Source organism: Gouania willdenowi, unplaced genomic scaffold, assembly GCF_900634775.1.
Source record: "Gouania willdenowi unplaced genomic scaffold, fGouWil2.1 scaffold_401_arrow_ctg1, whole genome shotgun sequence".
Taxonomy (NCBI): domain Eukaryota; kingdom Metazoa; phylum Chordata; class Actinopteri; order Blenniiformes; family Gobiesocidae; genus Gouania; species Gouania willdenowi.
The window spans coordinates 1-24,187 of NW_021145163.1; the positions used below are offsets into that span (position 1 = coordinate 1).

The 24,187-nt window shown below is 41.3% G+C and overlaps 1 long non-coding RNA gene across 1 annotated transcript; it reads right to left on the minus strand.

Moving 5' to 3' along the window:
* Nucleotides 1-10,388: 10,388 nt before the first annotated feature.
* Nucleotides 10,389-12,468, minus strand: LOC114460132 (uncharacterized). The gene is made up of 3 exons (XR_003673546.1): nucleotides 11,817-12,468; nucleotides 10,597-10,723; nucleotides 10,389-10,486 (listed from the first exon to the last, which is right to left on the minus strand). It is a non-coding gene; the product is annotated as an uncharacterized LOC114460132 (long non-coding RNA).
* Between the last annotated feature and the right edge of the window lie 11,719 nt (nucleotides 12,469-24,187).

Here is a 24,187-nt window from a genome sequence, read left to right on the forward strand (position 1 = left end):
ATAAAACTAAAATAAGTCTGCATTCATAACTGGACATCACGAAGCCATCAGCAGACTGTACGTTTATGCAAAACTATCATACAAACATAATTAACCAGAGATCACCAGACACGCACACACAGACACAGACAAATCACATGCTGTGCAGTAACATCTAATTAAAAGCTGTTTTCTAGTATATACATTTGTTAAGATGGTGTTTTTTAATGAACAGTTTCAATGGACAAGAGTAAGTCTGAGGGATGAATATAGTTTATATATATATATTAGATTTATATATATATAAATCTAACATTATATATATATATGTATATATATATATTAGATTTATATATATATATAAATACATATATTAGATTTATATATATATAAATCTAACATATATATATACATATATGTATATATATATATACAAATCTAATATATGTATTTATATATATATAAATCTAAAATATATATATATATATATATATATAATCTATATTCATCCCTCAGACTTACTCTTGTCCATTGAAACTGTTCATTAAAAAACACCATCTTAACCAATGTATATACTAGAAAACAGCTTTTAATTAGATGTTACTGCACAGCATTAAAGGGTTGAAAAACCCTGTCAAGCCCTCCTGAGTTCAATGAGTTCAGATGTAGATATGATATTCCAAACACTGTAGCTTTTAATGCCAGATTAAAAAAGGAAATTGTCAAAAAAAAATGTAATATCTTTAATACAGAGAAAACAACCATTCACAAATCACAATAACAAAAAACAATAGGTTCCTACTTTTTTTAAAAACTTAAAAATATCTATTATTTACAGTTATTTACAAATTTACAAACTATTTTACAAATAGCAAATTCATCCCTGTGATGAGAGTGGAGGAAAGAGGTTCCTCATTTCCCACTTTATTTACTTTTTGCCATAATTGCGCTCCTCCAGTAAAGCCCTCCACTCATCATAGGACTGAGTCTCAGTCTCTTCACAATACCAGTTGCCAAAATACTGGCGATGTGTAGGAGGGTTCCTGTCCTTTTTGCACTTGCTGCAAACTATAGTGTCTTTCTTTTTGGTGTATTTTCTTTTAAAAATACCTGACTGCTCTGCCTCCATTTGTCTTTTCCTATACTGCTGTGTGGTGTAGGGAACCACTTGAGGTGTTACCTGTGTCTGAAATGTTAGAGGGGAAGTAATTAAGGGTTTTGGAGGGGCTGGTGGAACAGGATGAAAACAGAGCAATGTCTGTGGTGGTGGTGGTGGCTGAGATGGTGGTCTTCCTTTAAGTTGTGCCTGCCCAGCAGTGTTCGGTGGCAGCACAAAAGGATGAGGCTGAGCTAAAGAGCCAAATGTAAAAGTTTGTCCTTTCTGCAGGGCAGGTGGAAGTCTTGATGGAGCTGCCATTGGGGCCTGTAAAGCTGGAAGACCCTGCTTTAAAATATCCTGCTCCTGTGCCTTGCACCGCCTGCAGTACCTATGAAAACACAAAATAATTTATATGAAAATAAAAGATTCTACATTGTAAAATGCACAAAAAATGTAATCTTGCTTTTGATGTGATTTACATAAGACAAATATGTCCCCGAGGCCTTAATCTGGAATATGTAATAAAGTTTCATAAACAACAAAAAAAAGTCTCATAATTAGTGGTCAACAAAATCAGCTCTACATAAAATATGTATATTTATATAAATCCTACTCACCACTGTGAAACTGTTGCAGCATTTACTTCAGGCAGCTGTATAGTGGTCTCGCTCATCAGCCTGGCGTTTGTGACTACGCACTCCCTGATGTTTTTGTACGCGCGTATCACCACAGTGTATCTTGACAGCTTCTTTCCCTCACAGCGCACAGTGCTCGGGTAGATGGCAAAAAGCTTGACAAAGATCACCTCAACCACTCTGTTGCAGTCGGGCCACTGTGCAGGACTGTGAGAAAATAATGTATGCTTTAAAAACATTACAATAATGTGTGACTTACATTATATTTAACTTTTTTTTACATAACCCAGATATTGTGTTTTCCTAGTTTAATTCACCTTTTGGTGCTCTCCACACCTGGAGCCATAATCTTCTTCATAGCCCGGAATCGTCCCTTGCTCAGGCTGGTCTGGTGTCGAGCTGGGTAGACAGTTTTTTTTTTTTGTCATACTCCCCCAGTTCCTGCCACAGAGCAATGACCTGACTACATTCCTCCTGAGTCAGCGCAAGACGATGGTCTCTTAGTCCAGCCAAGTAATCAGCCAGATCCTGCACTGCGCCATACCCTTCAATGTTATCAGGGCCAACCCAATCCTAACAAAAACAAAAACAAGAAAAAAGAACCACTGATGACAGCAGTGCACACTCATCAATCCAAGCTATTCTTTTTTTTTTCTTTAAGGTAAACAACTTCTTACATGGCATGAGGAGGAGTGTGGAGATGGATCAGTAGATGGCGCTGATGCTAAAAGAAAAAGACAAGTATTTAGAGTAAAACATTTTAAATTAAAAAAAATAAGCAAAACGTGAGATTTTAGAAACAGTTGTGTAAAACTCACTAGACTGTTCTGCAGGAGAAACTGTTTGTGTGGAATGGGGGAGCAGAGCGGTCACAGCAGGTGAAGGAGCTGCAGAAGCTGATGATGAGGCGACATGTGACTGAGTCACTGGCAACAGAGGGATAACGGGGGGAATGGGAGGCACAAAGGCAGTAGCCTGAGGAGATGGAGCTGCTGAGGAACCAGGAACAGCTGCAGATGCTTGTGAGGTGAGAAGTGCTTGCTCTGCCTCTAGTGTGGGTACTGTCATGTCCTGTGAAGCCCTCATCTATCTCAACTTCAGTGGTCTCAGACTCTTCAATGACCACTTTGTAGTCCTGCAGAACTTTGCCAGTTTGCTGATAGAGGTATTCCACACCTAAAAGCTTACCTTCAAAATGATGATTTAACAAAACAAGACAAAAAAAGAAAAGAAAAGAAAAGAAAAAGCACAAACAAGAACACAAAAAAGTTAAACATTAGATGAAAGCATAAGTTGAAGAAATCAAAAACAAACAATCATATAACAATAATCAACCTGTGTATTGTCTTGGCCCGACATAAGGGATGATCTTTTCGCCCAGAACCTCCTCTGCTAGGGTGTTAGCAGCATGACGGAGCAGATGGTTGTATGAGCACGACTGCTCATCCTTTGATGCTGCCACAGCCCGGTCCTCATTCCACCTTGATAGCCCATCCAAAAGATAGGCCTGGAAGAAGACATCACTTGCCAGGGTCCCTATAAAGTAATTCAGAAAACAGAGAATAAAAAAATATTCATCATACATATTGTTCCAACAACATATTTCTGTTTATAATCATTAGAAGACTTGCAATTAATCTGATTCTTTAGGATCCGTCATGTTATATTTCAGTGTAGTCACAAAATACTTTTGTAAGAAAAACAAAAACAAATAAAGTATGACAATGTTTACCAGGGATGAAACGGTTCAGGTGAAGATGAAAAGACTCCAGTGACGTAGAACCTCGGGCACAGCGGTACGTGGGCAGATGGTGACCTCCCTTCAGGACATTTCCCATCTGCAGGTAAAGCTGGATCCCTTGTGGATCCTGGATGCAGGTGACATGTTTCTTCTGGGATTTAACAATTTCACTCATTCTTGCTGAGTTTATCAGTGGGACTCCCAGAGTGTCACGACCGTTGTCCCCATCCAAGCCCTGGATGAGCCTTTCAATGAGAACCTGTGTCTCCCGAACACCGCGGGTGGTCCTCTTGCAGTGCAGGGCAAGCTCACTTTGGCTGATAGACCGGAGTACATCTGCCTCCGATGGAGTTCGGCCTTTAGCTTCTAGCTCTGACTGCTTTGCTATTTTCAGGGCCTTCAGGTTGTCTTCATCCCACATGAAGATGCAGTGGCTGAGGCGACCCATGAAAGTGGCATACAGCTGGTGGGAATCACTGAAAACCTCCTCATAAAGTGCCAAATGTCGAGCCGGATGTTCAGATGTTTCCATTCTTCGAACATTCTCCTAAGAAAGCTGTTGCCACAGCAGTCTTTGTCGACATAGAGCACATCAGGAGGAGGTACCCCAGCCATCCTGTATCTCCTGACCAGCCCGTCAATCATTGGCCCGAGGACAAACCCCTCACTGGCAGTGAGCACAGACATGATGACCTGTCCATGCTCATTTCCAACATTTGTCACCCAGGTCGCAGTTCCAAAGCTCCTCCCTGCAAGTTTGCGGGCAACTTTTTTCGTAGAGTCCATTTTTAAAATGCGGCCAAGTTGGGACGTGATGGCTGCTTTAATTTCTTCCAGCCTCTGAAGAACATCCTGGGCGTACACCTGCATCAGCCACCTGTGTTTAGGAACAGTAAGCATTGCAGGTGTGGGTGGAAATGTCACAGGACTAATCAGACCCTTCTCCATGGCACTCTTCACTCCTCTGCAGTCTGTCAGGTACTGCACCGTCTTCTGCAGCCAGATTTCAGAGTGACGCTCCTGCAGCTTCCTCTGAATCTGACTGCTGCTGTTTCCCAGGCCTCTCTGGCGCATCAAACTCACAACCTCCATATCACAAGCAAGTTTGGATGTTAAAATGGATGGAAACTGCATCCTGTGTAAAGGATATATTTTGACGAGGATTACACCACCGAAGTGTTCAAGGAGCGCGCAAAATACAGGAGCGCAAGGAAACAACTCCAGGAGCGAAAAATCAAGTCTCGCGTTCTCTACCCCGCAAAACTCATGCTGTTTCTGCAGGATGGAAAGACTAAGACTTTTGAAAACCCACGAGAAGCAGCTGAGGGTCAAAAGGACTTTGGTGTAATGATGGAAGTCCCAAGAAAAGAGCCAGATTGGGACTCAGCGCTGCGGGCTGAGGGATGGCAGTCCCCCCGCAGTAGGAGCAAGCATACTCCCGCTGGGGAAATAACAGCCAGCGTTGACTCTCTTCGACTTTCCTTGAACAGTTATGAAAATGATAAAACAGTCGATGATTAAGGTATGTGGAGACTACATTGTGGCTAGTGCTTATTTGTATAATTAAGTGCGATGTCCGCAGTGTGTGAACATATACTTACACTAGCTGAAAACACAAGTCGTGTATATGACTATGATGAACTGGTTTCCGAATAAAATTTATTTCCAAACATAAATGATACATGTAAATATTATACAGACGCAGAATTTAATAATAATATAGAAACGGTTGGTTCATTTTCTCTTATTCATTTGAATTGTAGAAGCCTGTATTAAAATTTTAGTAAAATAGATGATTATTTGAACACATTACAAAATAAATGTACTGTCATAGCTCTGTCTGAGACGTGGTTAACGGATGAGAAGGATGCGGAATTTCATTTTGAGGGATATGAATTGTTTTATGTCAATCGGATCAAGAAGAGAGGGGGGGGGTTGCTCTTTATGTTAGCAGTGAGCTGAAATGCAAAACAATTGAGTGTATGACTACTACAACAGAAGATTTAATGGAATGTTTAACTGTTGAGATCGAAATGAATAAACAGAGGAATATTGTTGTCACATGCATATATAAAACTCCAGGACCAGCATAACAGCATTTAATAACAAGATGGAGCAATTATTAGTTGGGATGAATGAAAATAAACTGTCTATAATTTGCGGGGACTTCAACGTAAATCTCTTGAATGTGTCTAATCATACTAGTAGTTCAGATTTCCTAGATTTAATGTATAGCAGAGGCCTTTATCCAACCATGACCAGGCCTAGCCAAATAACCTCCAGTTGTGCCACATTAATTGATAACATTTTTGTTAATATTTTTGAAAAAACGGTCAAAAGTGGTCTTCTGATAAATGATACAACTGATCATTTACCTATATTTGTAGCTAATTTTTGTAAAGTAAAAACAGACAAAGAAAAGTGCAGTAAAGTTCTTTGGTCAAGAACTGAAGAAAGACTAAATACATTTAGGGATGATCTTATGAAAGAACACTGGGAAAATTTTTATAGTACCAATAATGTAAATAAGGCTTATGAATCATTTTTTAAAAAGTATCTATGGTTATATAATAAAAATTGCCCAACAAAAATATTGAATGATATAGCAAAAAAAAACAACAAGCCTTGGGTAACAAAGGGTATATTGAAATCTTGCAAAAAGAAGAATAAGCTTTATTGCGACTTTGTAAAATATCGGACAGTAAATGCAGAAAAAAAATATAAAGCCTATAAAAACAAGTTGACTACCGTAATGAGACGTGCAAAGAAAGATTATTATACAAATTTGTTGATGGAAAACAAAAGTAATATCAAAGGAATGTGGAAAGTTTTAAGGGAGGTTATGGGCAGTAAAATGAATTGTAGTCTGACATTATACTTAATGAACCAACAGAATACAGAGGTAAGTGGTGTACAAATGGCTGTTGAATTTAATTCATTTTTCGTCAATGTTGGTCCAAATCTTGCTAAATCTATACCACTGCATAACGAAAATAAAAGCTGGATAGGTGAAAGTAGAGTTATACAATCCCTATTTCTTGGTGTAGTTAGTGAGAGTGAAATTATTTCTACTGTCTCTAAATTGAAATGTAAATATTCATGCGATAGTGATGGCTTAGATATGTATATTGTCAAAGAAACTATACATTGTATTATTAGACCATTGAAATATATAATCAATTTGTCTTTTAATACAGGTTTCTTTCCAGATAAAATGAAGGTGTTTAAGATTGTTCCACTTTTTAAATTGGGTGATAGGCATAGTCTCTCAAATTATAGGCCTATATATTTGCTTTCTCAATTTTCCAAAATTCTGGAGAAACTCTTTGTTGAAAAATTTGATTATTTTCTTGAAAAACATTCCTTGATACATGATAATCAGTTTGGGTTTCGAAACACCCGCTCAACAGCTATGGCTTTGATGAAAATCACAGAGGACATTACTACAGAACTGTAAAATAAAAATCACACAGTTGGAGTTTTTATTGACCTTAAAAAGGCCTTTGACACTCTCGATCATGGTATATTGATATCTAAATTACAGACATATGGCATTAGAGGTGTAGTTTTAAACTGGATTAGTAGTTACTTGGAAAATAGACAACAATATGTAGAGTATATAGGTCATGAATCTAAGTTAGAAACAATACAGTGTGGAGTCCCTCAAGGCTCTGTGCTGGGGCCCAAACTTTTTACTTTATATATTAATGACCTCTGTGAGGAATCAAAGATTTTACCATTTGTTCTTTTTGCGGACGATACTAATTTTTTTGTATCGGGGAAGAACTTAGGAACATTAATGGAAACTGTTGAACAAGAAATGGTCCAACTTCAGAAATGGTTTAATAAAAACAAATTGTCGTTAAACTTAAGCAAAACAAAATGTATGTTGTTCACAAATCAAAAATATCCTGATAGTGTTAATTTAACTTTAAATGGAATAACTATTGAGAGAGTGTCAGAATTGAGGTTTTTAGGAGTTCTCATTGATGAAAAATTTAAGTGGAAGTCGCACATAGCTTACGTAAAAAATAAAATTCGTAAAAACATTGCCGTTTTGAGTAAAGTAAAGTTTATGTTGAATTACAAGGCAATGAGAATTCTATATTGCTCCTTTATTTTGCCATATTTAATGTATTGTTTGGAGATATAGGGTAATTCTTATATTACTAATTTAACGCCCTTATTTCTTTTGCAAAAAAGGACAATAAGAATAATTCATGGAGTTGCTCCAAGAGAGCGAACCACAGGACTGTTTCTGAGGTCAGGACTACTCAAACTGATGGACTTGGTTGCTTTACAAACTTTATTAGTTGTTCATAAAGCAAAACACTGTCTGTTACCGCATGGAATTCAAACCCTTTTTACTGTAAACAGTGAGACAAGCAGAATAAATAATGACTTAAAACAACCTTTTGCAGGAAATACCCTCAAAAAAAAGTGTGTCTCAGTATCTGGTGATACAATGGAACTCTCTAGAAAATGATCTAAAATGTTGTTCAAATATTCTTCAATTCAAATACAAGTATAAACAGCACATACTTAACTTGTATAAAGATGAATGTGAAAATTGTTAAATTTACAACAACTGTTGTTTTAGCAAAATCATTTATAATAATTGAGAAATAAAATAAAAAAAAATAATAAAAAAAAGTGAAAATTGTTAAAATCGAAAGTTGATTACATCTGTTCTGGGCTATTGTTATCTTTTGGCATCGTTGAGGCCATCTAATTTGTAACGTTTTTGTTAAGAATGGGGGAGGAGTTTATAAGATGTTTTCTTCATCCTACTCCTGTTCTTCTTTTCATGGAATGTATTATTGTTGTGTTTGCTGGATTGTTGTACCAATTTATGTTGCATTACCATGAAAAAAGAATAAATAAAATGAAATGAAATGAAATGGAATCAACCAATGAAAACGGTTCAACGCGGAAATGAACAGAATCAACCGCCGTCACCGTGAGGCAAGGAACGTTTTTTTTATGGGGAAATGTTCTGGGGAGCACTGATAAGGTGTGTGTAATCACCTTATCAGCGACCGTGGCTCAGGTGGTAGTGGGTCGTCTTCTGATTGAGAGGTTGGGGGTTCGATCCCAGTACCTGACTATGTGTCGAAGTGTCCTTGGGCAAGACACTGAACCTTAAGTTGCTCCCAGTGGTCGACTAGTGGTCGACTAGGGCAGTCTGTCCCACTGGTGTGTGAATGTGAGAGTGAATGGGTGAATGAGTTGATGTGTAAAGCGCTTTGAGACTGTTTCAGTGGTGATAAAGCTCTATATAAATCATTTACCATCATTATGGTATGAATGATGTCATCAGGATCATTTACATTAGGTTTTGATGAACTTAATTTAAATTAACTTAAACAATAAACCTGATCTGGCAAAATACACTGGAGTGAAAAAATGACCTATATTCAGTTTATGCTTTTTTATATGTTCTGTGTTTCTGATCTTCTTCTCCTTTTTAGTTTCTGTTTAGTGCTCCCACTGAGCTGCCTCTACATGTTTGTACTTTTTAGTTGTGTAGATCAGTGGTTCCCAGACTTTTAGTGCCCATGGTACACCAACGGACAAGTATAAATCTGTAGCCACACCTATTGTGTAAAATAGCCTTTACAACACATGTTATCACTCATATCATGTACAATATCTGTAAATATGCATAATTATTTATGAAAGCCAATTAAAAAAAACAATAATTAAACAAATATGGTTTGGTTAGGCATAGATCTTCTAATAATTACATTTGTGGAGAAGAGGAGGCTCAGCTGGAGAGAGGTGTGGGCCATGGAAGCACAGAGTCTGCGTTTCACCATCAGGGCTACTTATGATGTCCTTCCAACACCTGTCAATCTCCATCAGTGGTTTGGGGAGAACCCAGCTTGTACCCTATGCTCCAGGCCAGCCTCTCTCCGGCACATTCTAACAGGATGTAAAGCCAGTCTCACCCAAGGACGGTACACTTGGCGCCACAACCAAGTCCTAAAGAGCCTTGCGGCCGCCTTTGAGGGCAAAAGATCTGCCATCAACTCCCTACCACTGCCAATAGCCAACCCCACATGGACAACTGCCTTTGTCGGTGAAGGGGTGAAAGCAACCAGGAGAAGCTCGGCATCATCAGAGAGAGGCCAGCTGTGCTTAGCACGTGACTGGGCAATGCTGGTAGATATTGGCCAACAATTGGCGTTTCCTGCAGAGATCACCACCACCACCTTAAGGCCTGATCTGGTGCTTTGGTCCCACTCCATCAAGAAGGTTTACATCATCGAGCTCACTGTACCCTGGGAGGATTCCATAGATGAGGCATATGAGCGAAAACACCTGCGCTATGCCGAACTAGCAGCAGAAGCACAACATCGCGGCTGGAATACAGAAGTCCGCCCAGTGGAGGTTGGATGCAGAGGGTTTGTAGCAACATCTACCACCAAACTACTCAGGGACCTGGGAGTCAGGGGCCAGAGCCAGCGCGCAGCCATCAAAGCTGCATCGGAGTCAGCAGAGAGAAGCAGCCAGTGGCTCTGGCTGAAGAGGAACGATACCGCTTGGGCCCCCCAAATAGCGGGTTGGGGTATGTGGTTGGCTCAGGCTTGGCTCTGGGGGGCAGGGCGCCCATGCCATGTGTGGGCCTGGGATGCAAGCTATGGGCTGATCACCCTGTGGCTGGCCAACTCTGGGGAGGGTGTATAGTGAATGGCCGAAACACCCTATGATCCGGAGGAACACTACTGATGATGCATCCTAGGCCCTTGCTTGCCCTGTGGGGGGATGGGTGTTCTGTTCCCCGGGTCAAGCTTTTTTCATAAACTTTTGTACGTGCTCGCACAAAAAGGGTATTAACATCTTGTCCTGTGTTTTAGAATCAAAGGTTTTAGGCTAAACTTGTAAAACCAGTGGAGGATTGTTTAAAGGTAACAATGAGGCGGTGGACTGACCTTGGCGTAGCGTAGACTTCCAGGCCTCTATGCGTGAACGCTGTACTGCAGGATGCGTTCACAGATGTTGTCCACGGCCTCAGTCAAACGGGTCTCCCTAAACATCAACACACAGATCATCAACTACCCACGATGCAATGCTTTAAAATCCTAAGCATTCTAAAGCTATTTAAGGATAATTATGGTTGATGAGTGTGTTGTTCTTACAACGGGTACTATTTAATATTGCGTCTATTCTTGCCCGTGTCCAGCACCTCCCCCAACTCCAGCACCTCCTTGGACCGACCTGTCCTCTCCAGCGCCTCCTGCATCTCCACCGTCAAGAACTTACACACTAGAGGATGAAGAAGATCCATTAACAGCTGCTCTTTTTTCTTTGAACTTTATTAATAAATAGCTTTATCATTACTGTTCTAAAATAACATTTGTGATTGCAAACTTTACTTTTATGAGATTTGAAGAAAAGCCAAAATGTTTCTTTTTTAAAGGTTACACTTTATTTCTATTTTTAATTGCCACAATAAGGGCATTCTGCAACTGCACCAAACTTGCCATATTTTAACCTATTCTCATCACTATTTCTTGCCATATTTTTTGCTCCTTTTAGTGCATTTTTTGCTACATTTCTGTCACTTCTCCAACAAATTTTTAATACCTTTTCTGCACATTTTTTCCACGCTGAAGACATTTTCAGCACTCATAAACCTTTTCCACCACTTTTTCCACCTAATGTTGCATATGTTGACCCATTATTGTCACTTTTAACCTCTTTTCACCATAATCCATACTTATTTTGCCATTTTAACCACATTCGCCATTTGTCATGCCTATTATTTGCCAGTTTAAAATCATTGTTCCAATATTGACAATTGAGTCATGTATTATTTATTTTTTTTAACCACTTTTTCCGTCCGTTTTTGGTCACTTTAATTTGCAACCCCTCCCCCCCTCTTTTTCCCCTTCTTTTCTTTTTTTCTTTTACTTTTCTCTAATTTGCAACTTTTAACAATTTTCTGTGTTTTTTTAAAATCCCATTTTACCACCTTTTCCACCGTTTTGTGGTCACTTTTTAATGCATTTTTATTTCTGATTAAAACAAGGATTTAAATTTTTAAGATGCGAATAATAATAGAACTTCCTGGATAACACTGGATATTATTTAAATAAATAAATGTGGTTATCACAGACTCATTCATTTTACAATTAATAACAAGAAGAAGAAAAAAAGTATTATATTTACTATCTACATCTTAGTGGCAGATACCATAGCACACCTTCAGAGGTGAGTGCATTCCCTGTTGCTTTATCAGTATAAATAGATTTTTATCATTATGTTTGGATATGATTATTACACATGTTATAAACACGTAATGACTCATTACTCTGTGTTGATACACAGTAGTAGAGCCTGATTAAAATAATCCTACCTTCACATTTGTTGATAAGTCTATCTCCTTCCTCCCACACTGACTCCACTATAAAGACCAAACAGCTGTAAAACCATAAAAAGCTTCATTATTTACACTCATTATTTCATCCTAAACTCTGGGTGACGTCAGGAAGGTCTGGAAGACAACGGCCACATCGGCATGATCGGAGCATGCGCAGTGAAACGTTACAGGCATGGCTAGTCGAGCATCGATCAGAACAGGGAGCGAGAGAGGATGTTCAACAGGATTTAACTTAAACTTACACATATAAAACACACATACCGGTACATATCTACGCTTATACTTGTTTTTGAGTTGTTTACTATTCCCCGTTTTACTTTTGTTGTTGTTCTTTTAGCTTTTGACGGTGTATTTATTGTTTTTTCCCCTCATTTTGTTGTTTTTTGATTCATTTATTTTTTTGTGTTTTACATTACTTTCATTGTCTTGTTCTCCAAAAGTTTTTATTTGGCATTGTTTTTGGGTTATGTATTTTTAACCCTAACCCAGGCAGGTATCTGAGGGTATGATGTACTTAAATCCTCTCTTTATGGTCATGAACACGCTGCATGATAACTTTACAGAGAGAGCACACACGGAGAACATCTACACCCGGACTGACCGGAAACACTACATTACCCACACGTAAACAACCCAGTTATGCCGCCACCTCCCACAATGCAACACCTCTCTTAAAGAGACAGGCCGTGCCTGTAACACCTGTCATTAACTCCAGGTTTGATGTCATATTTTCAGTAATTATATTAATATTTTATAAATATATGATAATAATGGAATATTATTGCTGTCATTTTATTTGTTTTTAATTTACTCCGTTTTTCATCAGGAATTGAGGCCATTTTTGTTTTCACATAATTTTAATATTATTTAGGTGTTTATTTTAATGTTTTAGTGTTTTGTTAGTCTAACTCATTAATTTAATAAGTGTTTTTAGTTTTCTATATTCTACTTTAATTTGTAAAGTAATTTAAAAAAAATGAAAATTCCCACATATTAATTAAAAATCTTTCAACTATCTATGCTTTTTCTATTCCAGGCCACACGAGGGCGCCAGAGCCCATTGCATTATTTTAATAAGTTTTAAAAAGTCTTTAAAGGTACACCACTCATAGGTCGCCAGTCCACCTCAGGGTTAACACACAAAGACACACATTCTTACATTCAATTTAAAGATTAAAACAGTTTTTTTTTTTTTGTAATATATGTTTTTCATCCCCATGGAGAAATTCAGTTTTCCATACATGAACAAAAAGAAACAGAGGAAAAATAAATCTTGTATTATCTGTTCCTAATAACAACTTAAAAATGAAATCAATTAGATTCCACAACATTCCACCTTAACTCATCACCAGGTCACAAATCATAACAAAAACACCATCATTTCTCTTACAGTTCTACAGTTATATTCATGTGTTTCCAATTTTTTTTCATAACCTCTGAGAATTTTGTCTTTGTACATTTTCTTAAATTTGTAAAAACTTATACAACGTTTAAATTCCACAGTTTAACTCCATAAACAGACAGATTTCTGTTTTAATGATGTCCATACAAACATATTCCAGAAGTTATATTTTCTTCTATGGCAAACGTCATGTGCAACATTGTCTAGAATTTTATTTTATTTTTGTTTAGCTTTCCACATAATAATCAGAATTTCTAATTCGACATGATCCTTAAATTTAAGTAGTTTATTATCAATAAAAATATGATTGGTGTGCTCTCTGTGACCTTTCTTACTGATGATTCTAATGTGGTAATGATATATGTGTTACACCAGACTTCAGTACAATAACTGAAATATGAGAGAATCATCAAGGAATAAATCCTCCTCAACAAGCTGCAACCAAACACATCTCTAACTTTATATAAAATGACAATACTTTTGCTGACCTTTCTTTGTACATAATCAATATGAGCTTTCCAATTAAATTTTTCATCTAAAACAACACAGAGAAACTTAACTTCCTTGACTTTTAAAGGAAAAACGTAATGAACCTAACCCTACAGTTTATGCACCATGGAAAAGATTACAGTCAGACTATGGTCGAAGTTAGGAAAATATGGGAGCCAATTTAGCCAAAAATGTAATGGGCCCTATATCACTGTAAACCCAAATAAGTTACTAGAACTCAAAAAATTTGAGCAATCGATTACCTCAATTTTTATTTTTTTTAAAAATTGATTAACTTCAAAGTCAAAATTTTCCAGAACTTAAAAGGTTGGATGACTGTCTACTTGTACTTTTTGATAATAGTTAAATTAAAGTGCTGTATGGATGAAGTTGAACGTTCGGGCTTACAGCGTAGACTCTTCTATTTAGATGTGTGTTATTTATTTATTCATTATTTTTGCTTGATGTACTGTATGATTTTTTTTGTGTGTTTACTTTTATTAATCTAATTTATTTGTATCTGTCCTGTCTTTATGTGCGGTGAAATGATGAAGATGAAGCAACAACTAAATGTAAAAAACAAACCCCTATTTTATGTAATTAAACATTTTAAAGAAGTTACCACACACACACGCGCACGCACGCACGTTAGTTTGGGTGTGGCCTCAGCTCCGCGGGCCCTGTACAGGGTTAACCTGGAACTGCACCTTTTTGTTCTGTTTAGCTGACTCGTCAGGTCCAACTTTCAGTTCTTACTTTGTCAATCGTTACCTTGTCTTTCTTTGTTTTTTTGTTAGTTTTGGGACATGGGATTTAGGGCTTTGTTGATAGCTCCTTTTTCCTCAGGAAACAGTGGAAACCCAGCAATCCTGGCACTGCATAAATAAAAACGTTAAAATTGTATATCCTGGTTTTCCCGTATCCTTTATAAATATGTTCATTCCTTTCGGGTCGTAACAGTGACCAACACATAAGACTGGTCTAAGCGCTAATGCTAACCACTTTATGAAAAGAAGAAACTATTTTAACTAGTTTAATTATAGTAAATCAGTGATATTTATCAACCATAACTTTATGTAACTCTATCAGATATAAAATAAACTGGATTCAGCAGCAATAAAAACACTTGTAGTTATTTTTGCTTTTCATGTGCTTTTTATTTGTTTCTAAAATAATCATTATAAATGAGGAAATAAATAGATGATATACAATATTACTAATGCAGTGATCCATACGTACAAACATGTTTCATAAAATATCAGCTCTATGAGTCAGCAGATATTGTAGCTTTTTATAATGAGTAAATGTTATTAATGAAGCACATTCTGGTGATGATTTATTCAGTTTAATTTGTGTTTGTAAGGAACCTGTTTACACTTTAAGGTGAGAATTGTTTTATTCATTTATTTATTGTTTTTATTTATCGTAATTTGACCCAAGCCAAATGTAAAAGATTGTAGCATTATAGAGCAAATAATTGTACGATTTATCATCCGATTAGTTAGTTAATCGTTTCAATAATCAATGAATAGTCGACTATTAAAATAGTCATTAGTTGCAGCCCTAGACTCTACACCATGGCACTAGCATTGAGATGCAGAAAGCACAAGTAACCAATAAATAATGTAAATACAGTACACTGACGAAAATGAAATATATATGATAAAATAACTAATAACTTTCATGTTTTTCATGTTGTAGGCTGTCAATCACTGAAGCCTCTGAGTTTCCTGGTTTTACTCCTTGGCCATGTTTGCACTTTTTTATTTATGTTCATTTATTTTACTTTGAAATGTGATCAGCAAACGTAAGTTACGTATGTAACTATGGTTCTATGAATCCCGAATGACCGCCAGAGGCGGTGCTTCAAGCACTGAATGATCATTCTTGCGCATGCGCAGGTCGAGAAATTAATAACAACAAAGTCACCTGTGACCTCCGGTGACCCACGTGAATCTATAAAGTCACATGACACCGGAAACACAGTCCCACAATCTTCTCGCGTAACCACAGAAGATTCCGAGGGACTGAACGCTCTGGCGGTCATTCGGGATTCATAGAACCATAGTTACATACGTAACTTACGTTCTATTTCATCCCTTCTGACCGCCAGAGGCGGTGCTTCAAGCACTGAATGACTAATATCAACAAGGTCCCGAGGAATCCCCGGAACCAAAAGTCACTCACCTCGCTCAAGAGCGGCGTTGACGGAGGACGCCGTCCAACGGATGTGGAGCGGCCACGTTCACCTTGTAGAATCTGGCGAAGGTGTTTGAAGACGTCCACGACGCTGCTTCACATATAGTCTCCAGTGGAACCCCTGCCTGTGCAGCCCAGGAAGTGGAGATGCTCCTGGTGGAATGGCACCTCACGCCTGTGGGCAGCTGCCGACCACACCTGGCGTAAGCCTCAGCAATGACACCAACAACCCAGTGTGACAGACGCTGCTTCGACAGTGGAAGGCCCACACGGGGTCCCCCAAAGCACACAAACAGTTGACCCGACTTGCGTAGCGCCGCGGTCGCACGCAGGTAAGCGGCCAGCGAACGGACCGGGCAGAGAAGCTCAGAGCCAGAGCCCGAGTCAAAACGAGCAAGACGTAAGGGGCCGACCGGGGTCGCAGAGGGAACCTTGGGGATAAAAGATGGATTAGGCCAGAGATTAACCCCTGAACCATCTGGGTTCCACTGGCAGCAGAGGTCCTCAACAGAGAACGCCTGCAACTCCCCCACGCGCTTAGCCGAGACCATCGCCAAGAGGAACGCAGTCTTCATGGACAACCATTTAAGGCTCACCTCTGCCAATGGCTCAAAAGGCGGAGACCCCAGGGCCTCGAGCACCACAGCCAAGTCCCATGAAGGCACCACGTGGCGTCTGGGGGGATGCAGTCTCCGGGCACCCCTCAGAAACAGGGAGACCGTCTTATTGACACCGACAGTAGCACCATCCACCCCAACATGCCAACACGAAATAGCCGCCACATATACCCCCAGAGTAGAAGGAGACCGCCCCTTGTCGAGGAGGTCCTGCAGAAACTGTAGAACCGAAGGGACAGGACAGCATACAGGGTCCAGCCCACGGTCACCGCACCACTTGGCAAACAGTTTCCACCTATTAGCATACAACATGCGTGTGGACGGCGCCCGTGCATTGCAAATCGTGTGGGCCCACACCACCGCCAAACACAGAAAAATCTACGCCCGGCCGTGCAGCGGCCAGACCCAGAGCTGTAAGCGATCGGGATCGGGGTGTAATACCCGACCCCCCATCTGTGATAACAGGTCCCCCCTGCAAGGGAGACGCATCGGCAAGCTGCAACAGAGCCTGTGCAGCAGCGGAAACCATGTCCTCCCCGGCCAGAATGGGGCCACCAGGAGGAGCCGGTGTCCCCCCTGAAGGACCCGGAGAAGCGTCGGGAAAATGAGCGGCAACGGCGGGAAAGCGTACAGCAGGACCTGTTGCCAGTCGTGCGCCAGCGCATCGCGGCCCATCGGGCTGGTGACGTCCCCCAGAGAGAACCAGAGAGGGCAATGGGTGGCTTCCCTCGAAGCGAAGAGATCCACCTCTGCCCTGCTGAAGGCCCCCCAAATCCGTTCCACCACCTCCGAATGGAGCATCCACTCTCCCGGCGGCAACGCATGGCGAGACAAGAAATCGGCCACCTGATTCCGCGGACCCGGTAAATGCGCTGCACGTAAGCCCGCCAGCCGAGGCCACGCCCACGTGAGTAGCCGAGCCGTCACCTCCGTCAATCTGACCGACCTGGTTCCCCCCATGTGGTTGATGTGGTAGACCACAGAGGTGTTGTCTGATCGCACCAGAACATGTCGGCCTCTCAGATACGGCAGGAACTGGCGAAGCGCCAAATGCACCGCTAGGAGCTCTAAAACATTTATGTGCTCCCGCCTCGATTGAGGGGACCACATACCCTGGGTCACTCGGCCTTGCCATGTCGCACCCCAGCCCGTGGATGACGCATCCGTATAGACAACTTCTCTCCGTGCCGGACAAACCCCCAGCCGGACGCCGTGCTCCAGCCAGAATCTGTCCCGCCATGGAGTCAGGGCCACAAGACACCGATGCGATACCCGCACCAACACCCGTCGGTGTGCCCACCGTGACGGATCCAGACCCCGGTCGTTCAGCCAGATTTGCAGGGGGCGTAAGCGAAGCAGGCCCAAAGGAACTACGCCAGCAACCGAGACCAGCTTGCCCAGGAGCCGAAGGTACTTGGCAAAAGGGAGCTTCCCGGCCCCGCGAAAAGCGGAGAGGGTCTCCCCTATATCCTCGACCCGCCGTGGGGAAGGCCGAGCCATCATGGAGACCGTGTCGAGCGCAACCCCCAGAAAAACCGTGGCCTGGGTTGGACTCAACTTGCTCTTGGGGAGATTGACCCTGAGCCCCAACCGTCGTACGTGCTCGAGGACAGTCTCCGTGTCCTGAACAGCCCGAGCGCGCGACGGTGCACAAATGAGCCAATCGTCCAGGTAAGGCAGTATCTTCAGCCCCCGTGCCTGTAATGGGGCCAGCGCTGCTGCCACAACCCGCGTGAATACGCGGGGCGACAGTGAGAGACCGAACGGGAGAACCCTGAACTGAAAATGGCGGCCCTGAAAAACAAAACGTAGAAACTTCCAATGAGGGGGAGCGATCGGGACGTGGAAATACGCATCCTCCAGATCGATGCTGGTGAACCACTCGCCCCTCGATACAGTGCGAAGCACCTCCGTGGTACGTAACATGTGGAACGATAACACCTTTAAAAACATGTTGAGACCTCTCAGGTCCAGCACGGGACGCAGGTCCCCGGTCCTTTTCGGGACCAGAAAATATCTGGAATAAAAACCCCCTGGATCCTGCAGGGGATCCACAGGCATGATTGCACCCTTGTCCAGCAAGGTTTGAATCTCGAGTCGTAACACCTGGGCTTTGGCCGAGTGGACATGTGTGACCCGGACTGGGCCAGAAACGGGAGGTCGGCGGCGGAACTGTAGTCTGTAACCCCCGGACAATATGTTCAACACCCCAACGTCCCGGGTGTGGGCAGCCCAATAACGGAGCTGCTCCAGGGTGAAACAACCGACCCCCGGACCCCGGATCTCACCTGCGTCCCCCCCGACCCCTAGTGGATCGTGAGGGTTGCCGACTCTGTCGCTCCATGCGGGGCAGACGAGCGGCCTGCGTCCGAGGTCGATCGCCACGAAAATGGTCAGACCTTGTAAGCGGTCGCCGAGGAACAGCAAAGGGATCCGCCGAGGGAGGGGAAACCCTTGGGGGTGGACCCGGCGCAGACGCCCGTGGAGGTGCACGCCGGTGAAGGCCCGCCAACTGCTGACGCGTCTGGGTGGCCTGTGCCGTACGGTGCAGAGCCTCCATTGCCGCCGAACCAAAGAGTTCCCCCGGGTGGACCGGGAGACCCCGCAGAGTCCTCCTACAGGACTCGGTCAGAGGAGACTGGGACAGCCAGACTTGCCTCCGAGCCAACGTAAGAGTGGAGAGCAGGCGGCCCAGCTCCCTCGACATAAATGCAAAAGCCTGCAGAGAAGTGTCAACAAGACCCTGCGTAGGCAAATCTAGATCAACATCCTCCAGTGACGCAGCCAGTCCCAGTAGCAAATGGGACAGGGAATTCCCGATACGCCCCATACGAGCCCCGGCCTCATAAGCTCTACACAAAAACTCATCAGTGGCCCGACACTGAGGGCGCGGGCACCTCGCATCGGATCTGAGGGCCTCCTCTGGAGACACAATAAGGGAGGCCACTGCCGGTTCGACCGCCGGCATGCGATCCAAGCCCAGTTTGGGCGCCTCCTGCATGGAAGCAAGCGCCCTACCATCGGCAGTAGGCTTGGAATATGCCTTAGTGTCGGTCCAGCAGGCATGGAGCTGACCGACGTACTCCGCGGAGGGGGGAACCAAAAAAGAGGTGGACGAAACCTGCCGCCTAAAAAAGGCACTTGAGGCAGTAGACTGCGCAGGGGGGGCGTCCAGGTGCAAGCGCGCCAGCGCAGTACGAATGGCGGAGATGGCAGAGCCCTCACTATCCCCCGCAGAGACATCAGACACACAAGTGCCCAGTTCAGATGCATCTGTATACACGTCCGCCAATTCAGGCGAATGCAGGTCGGCATCCCGAAATTGCGAGTCCGACGCTGCCACAGACAGGACGTCCTGGTCGTGAACAGACGCCTCGTCCTCATGCCCCTGCACAACCACCCCGTGAGCAGGACCAGCTCCGTGAAGGGACTGGAGGAGAGCCTTCATCTGGGCGAGCTCCGAAGACAAGTGGTCGACCTTCACCGCTAGCCCCGATGGACGACCCACCTTGGATCGTTTTCTGGCAGAGACCGCGGCTCCTGTAGTGGAGCGCTTCCGTGCGGCGGAGGGGGCGGCTCCCGCCGCGGAGCACCCCACCACCGTGGCCTGCCCATCCGGAAGCAGAGAGGAAGACAACCTCTGCGGCCAGCACGTAGAACCCTCGCACGTGGCCATCCGGGTATTACGTAAGGACAACGGCATTACCCGACAGTCCACACACGCCGCGTCGGTGAGGCCGTCCCGAAGGTGGTCCACACCGAGGCACGAGGCGCACCGGTCGTGCCCGTCGTCCAAATTCAGCGGCGCCGAACAATCCTTACAACAAGGAGAGGCCAGCATGACGTCGGATCAGGTCGAGTCACAGACCAATAGCGACCCAAAACGCTACAAAAAAACAGACCCACCCGAACGAACACGTCACTGGTGGAGTCCACAAAAAAATAAAGCGAGCAGGGAACAACCACTGCCGATAGCCGGTAACAATACCAAAAAAAAAAAAAAAAAAAAGAAAACCGAGAGGCCGAACACGGCAACGTCGGGTAGAAGAAAAATAAAAAATGAGCCGAAAAACGGCTGCAGTCACATTATCTCAACCAGCAACGAGGAAGCCGAACACGGCAGCGTCGTGCGGAAGCAAGCATCTGATTGTACTCCGTGTAACAAACAAGTCACGCCGAACACGGCACCAGACACACAAGCCCACTCCTCACCGTAAACGGCAACAGGAAAGTACTCACCAGGGACCCACTCCGCAGCAGCAGCCCACGCAGCCCAGGAGGGCGAGACGCGCTCGCAGCTCCCACCACAGGTCACGGGCCGATAGCAGTGAGCCGCCAAAAAAAAAACTACAGCAGTATGTGGAGTCCGTTTAGAAGAGCAACACTCGACCATACGCGAGAAGAACAAAAGGGACTGTGTTTCCGGTGTCATGTGACTTTATAGATTCACGTGGGTCACCGGAGGTCACAGGTGACTTTGTTGTTATTAATTTCTCGACCTGCGCATGCGCAAGAATGATCATTCAGTGCTTGAAGCACCGCCTCTGGCGGTCAGAAGGGATGAAATAGAAGTCTTGTTTTAAGATTCACTAGGATTTAACTTCAGTGAAAACAATTGATATTATTTATTTTAATTGTATTTTTCTGTGTTTGTTAAACCGTATTTCAAAATTGTGCCTTTTTGTAAGACTCTACGTTTAATTATCATTAATAAATACTTATAATATCACATAAGTCATTATTTCACAATTCCTCTCAACTTTTAACATTTTTTTTTTTTTTTTTTACAAAAACATGGTGGGCTTCACTATCCCCAGACTTAGCACATATTCTGGGGCAAACCCTGGGTCAGGACCCAAAAGTGGGTCGTGAACAGCTGGTCAAAATAAATAAATACTTAAGTTAATGTCTCTCATGTTGGACTTGTCTTTTATTTTGAAAAAAACTTTTCCTTTGATAGGCAAGCTGTGAAATGCATGTTGCACAGGAAAATATATAGATTTATATTTTTAAAAATATTATATGTGTGTGTGTTGTCGACAGATATTTTTGAAAGACTAAATTTGGTTGGTTGAGTTCTAAAAAAAGTGGGTCGTGATTTAATGACCGTGGCAAAATGTGGGTCCCAGGGTGAGACCAGTTGAGAACCTGGTTTACAGGATAATAGATGAAATGACTATTAATTACAGTATTGGTTATTTACAAACTTTAAATAAAATATTAATAAATAAACATTTTTGTTAAGTTATTAATAATTGATGACATTAATACTGGATATTAATGAAAACATAAATCAGATAAAGTATCTTCTTAACTATATTTGCTGTAGTAAATAGAGAGCCCTAATAAAGACTGTCCACAGGGTTATTGGTGTTATTGTTGACGCTTCCTTTGGGGGTGTGACTTTGTAGACGGTCCCTGCCCACTCCTTAGCTCATTAACATAAAGTGTGTTTTTCTGTAGTTTGTTCTCTGTGTTCCACTGAGTACACACAGGTTGTTCCACCTTTACATCGTCACATATTGATAGAGAAATGTGAGTGTGAATGAAGTGGGTCACCAGTTAAACTAGTCTCCAGTGTGTGTGTAACAGCGGATGAATGTGGTGAGTGAGTGAGTGAATGAATGGAAACACACGGAGTGTTCTAACCTCTTCCTTCACAGAGCACACATCTGAAAACTCCTCCGTTTCTTCTTCTCCGCTTTTCTCCATCTTTGGAGCAAACATTCCGTCCCACACATGGTCGGGATGACGAAGCTCCTCCAGCACAGCTTTCCTCCTGCAGCCTTCATCATCATCATCATCACTGTCCGTCTTACTCATACTCAGCTTCACTTCCCTCCATAATATTTGTTCCTTTTCTTCTTCTTCTTCTAGTTTAACGGTAGTCATCATCCAGCTCTGTCCGTCCTCCATTTCACTGCTTTGTTCCTGACTCTAGCTGGTTGCCAGATACAACCGACGATTCCCCGCATGAAATATGTTGAATATCCACAGAAATGCCCCAAAAACCATCCGTTCATCATCCAAATAAACATAAATATAACATTTAACCAACGTTAAACTGTTTAATCACTAAGTTAGTTATTTTATAATCTCACAATCAGCGGGAAAATACTCAACCTGGCAACCACTCAACTGTTGCGCTGACGTCACAATCAACTTTTTATAGAATAAATGTGTTTAATGGTGATTAAAGAGTGAATAAAGTAGTTACAGACTGAAGGATTTGGTCTGTGGATGATTTAATAGATTTCAGAGGAAATTTGTTGATTTGTTTATGATTAAATTATGTTTGGTTTGTTCTCAGAAACAATAGACATTGTAGATTAATATTGTACAAGCATTGACAGTAAAATCACTGTAGATCACATTAAATCTACAGTTGCTTTTACCTTATTTTTTAAAAGAATATGTTTTATTACTTATTTTTTAAGGAAAGTAAATTATTTAAACAAGCATTGAAACATAATCCTTTTCTTCTTCCTTTGAAAATAAATTATATTTTAAAAGTTATTCCCTCTGATTTCAGTAAAAATATTCTATTGATATATTTGTGTTTGCTGAAGACTCAAGAAACTCTTTAAATAATATCTACACATGTAGTGATTTCGTACATTAAATGTTTAACATTGAGTAACTGTTGGTTTTGTGATATTTATATTTATAGTAAGACAATTGAGTTTTTTTGTACATATAAATACACAAATATGTTATGGATTTATGAAGTTTTTTTTTTAGTAAAACACAAATGTAGATATTTTAAAATTAAGCTGTTTTTACATTTTCTAAATGAGTTGAAAATGTTTATAAACTATGTAAAATGTGTCTGTTCTAAACCTTTTGTTAAATTAATTATTTTAGTTTTAAGTTTAGTTTTTTTCTGTTTCTATCATGATTGTCAATGTTGTGTATTGTCTTTTGATCAGTCTGTACAGTCTACATTCATATACAAACATCACACCAATCCACTTATCCAAGCAGCAATAATAATAATAATAATAATAATAATAATAATAATAATAATAATAATAATAATAATAATAATAACAGGGGTACATTACAACTTTCTCTTCTGTTTTGTAATGTTTTCAATGACTTCAACACATTTTTAAGATCACTTTTAAAAGCTTTAACATTTGGGATAATTTAAAAAAAATTACATTTATGTATCAAATGTTTTCCAAATATCATTAAATTGCTACATATAAATTCCACATCTTTGTCCTTCAAAATAAAAGCAAATGTAACCAAATGCTAATCAAAGCCAGGTATCACAGTGTGTGTGAGCAGCCAATCATCAACTCTTTCCTAAAACCTCTTCGCCACAGAACAGGAAAAAAAGACGTGTTGTTGAGTTTCATTATTAGTTTGACTAAACATGGAGCTGTAATCATTCATATTAAACCTAATCATTAAAAATATATTTACATGGATAAACATCATTCATTGTTTAAAATTAATTTATTTCAATTTAGGAAATAAAGGAAATGATAAATATTTGTCCTAATTTTGATAATATCTGTTTTCTAATAGTTTGAAGATATTATTTGTCTCTTACTTGAAGATGAAAACATTGTTTAATAAATAACAGTGTCTAAAAACAATAACTTCCAATGCACAGTTTATTGATCTTTGTG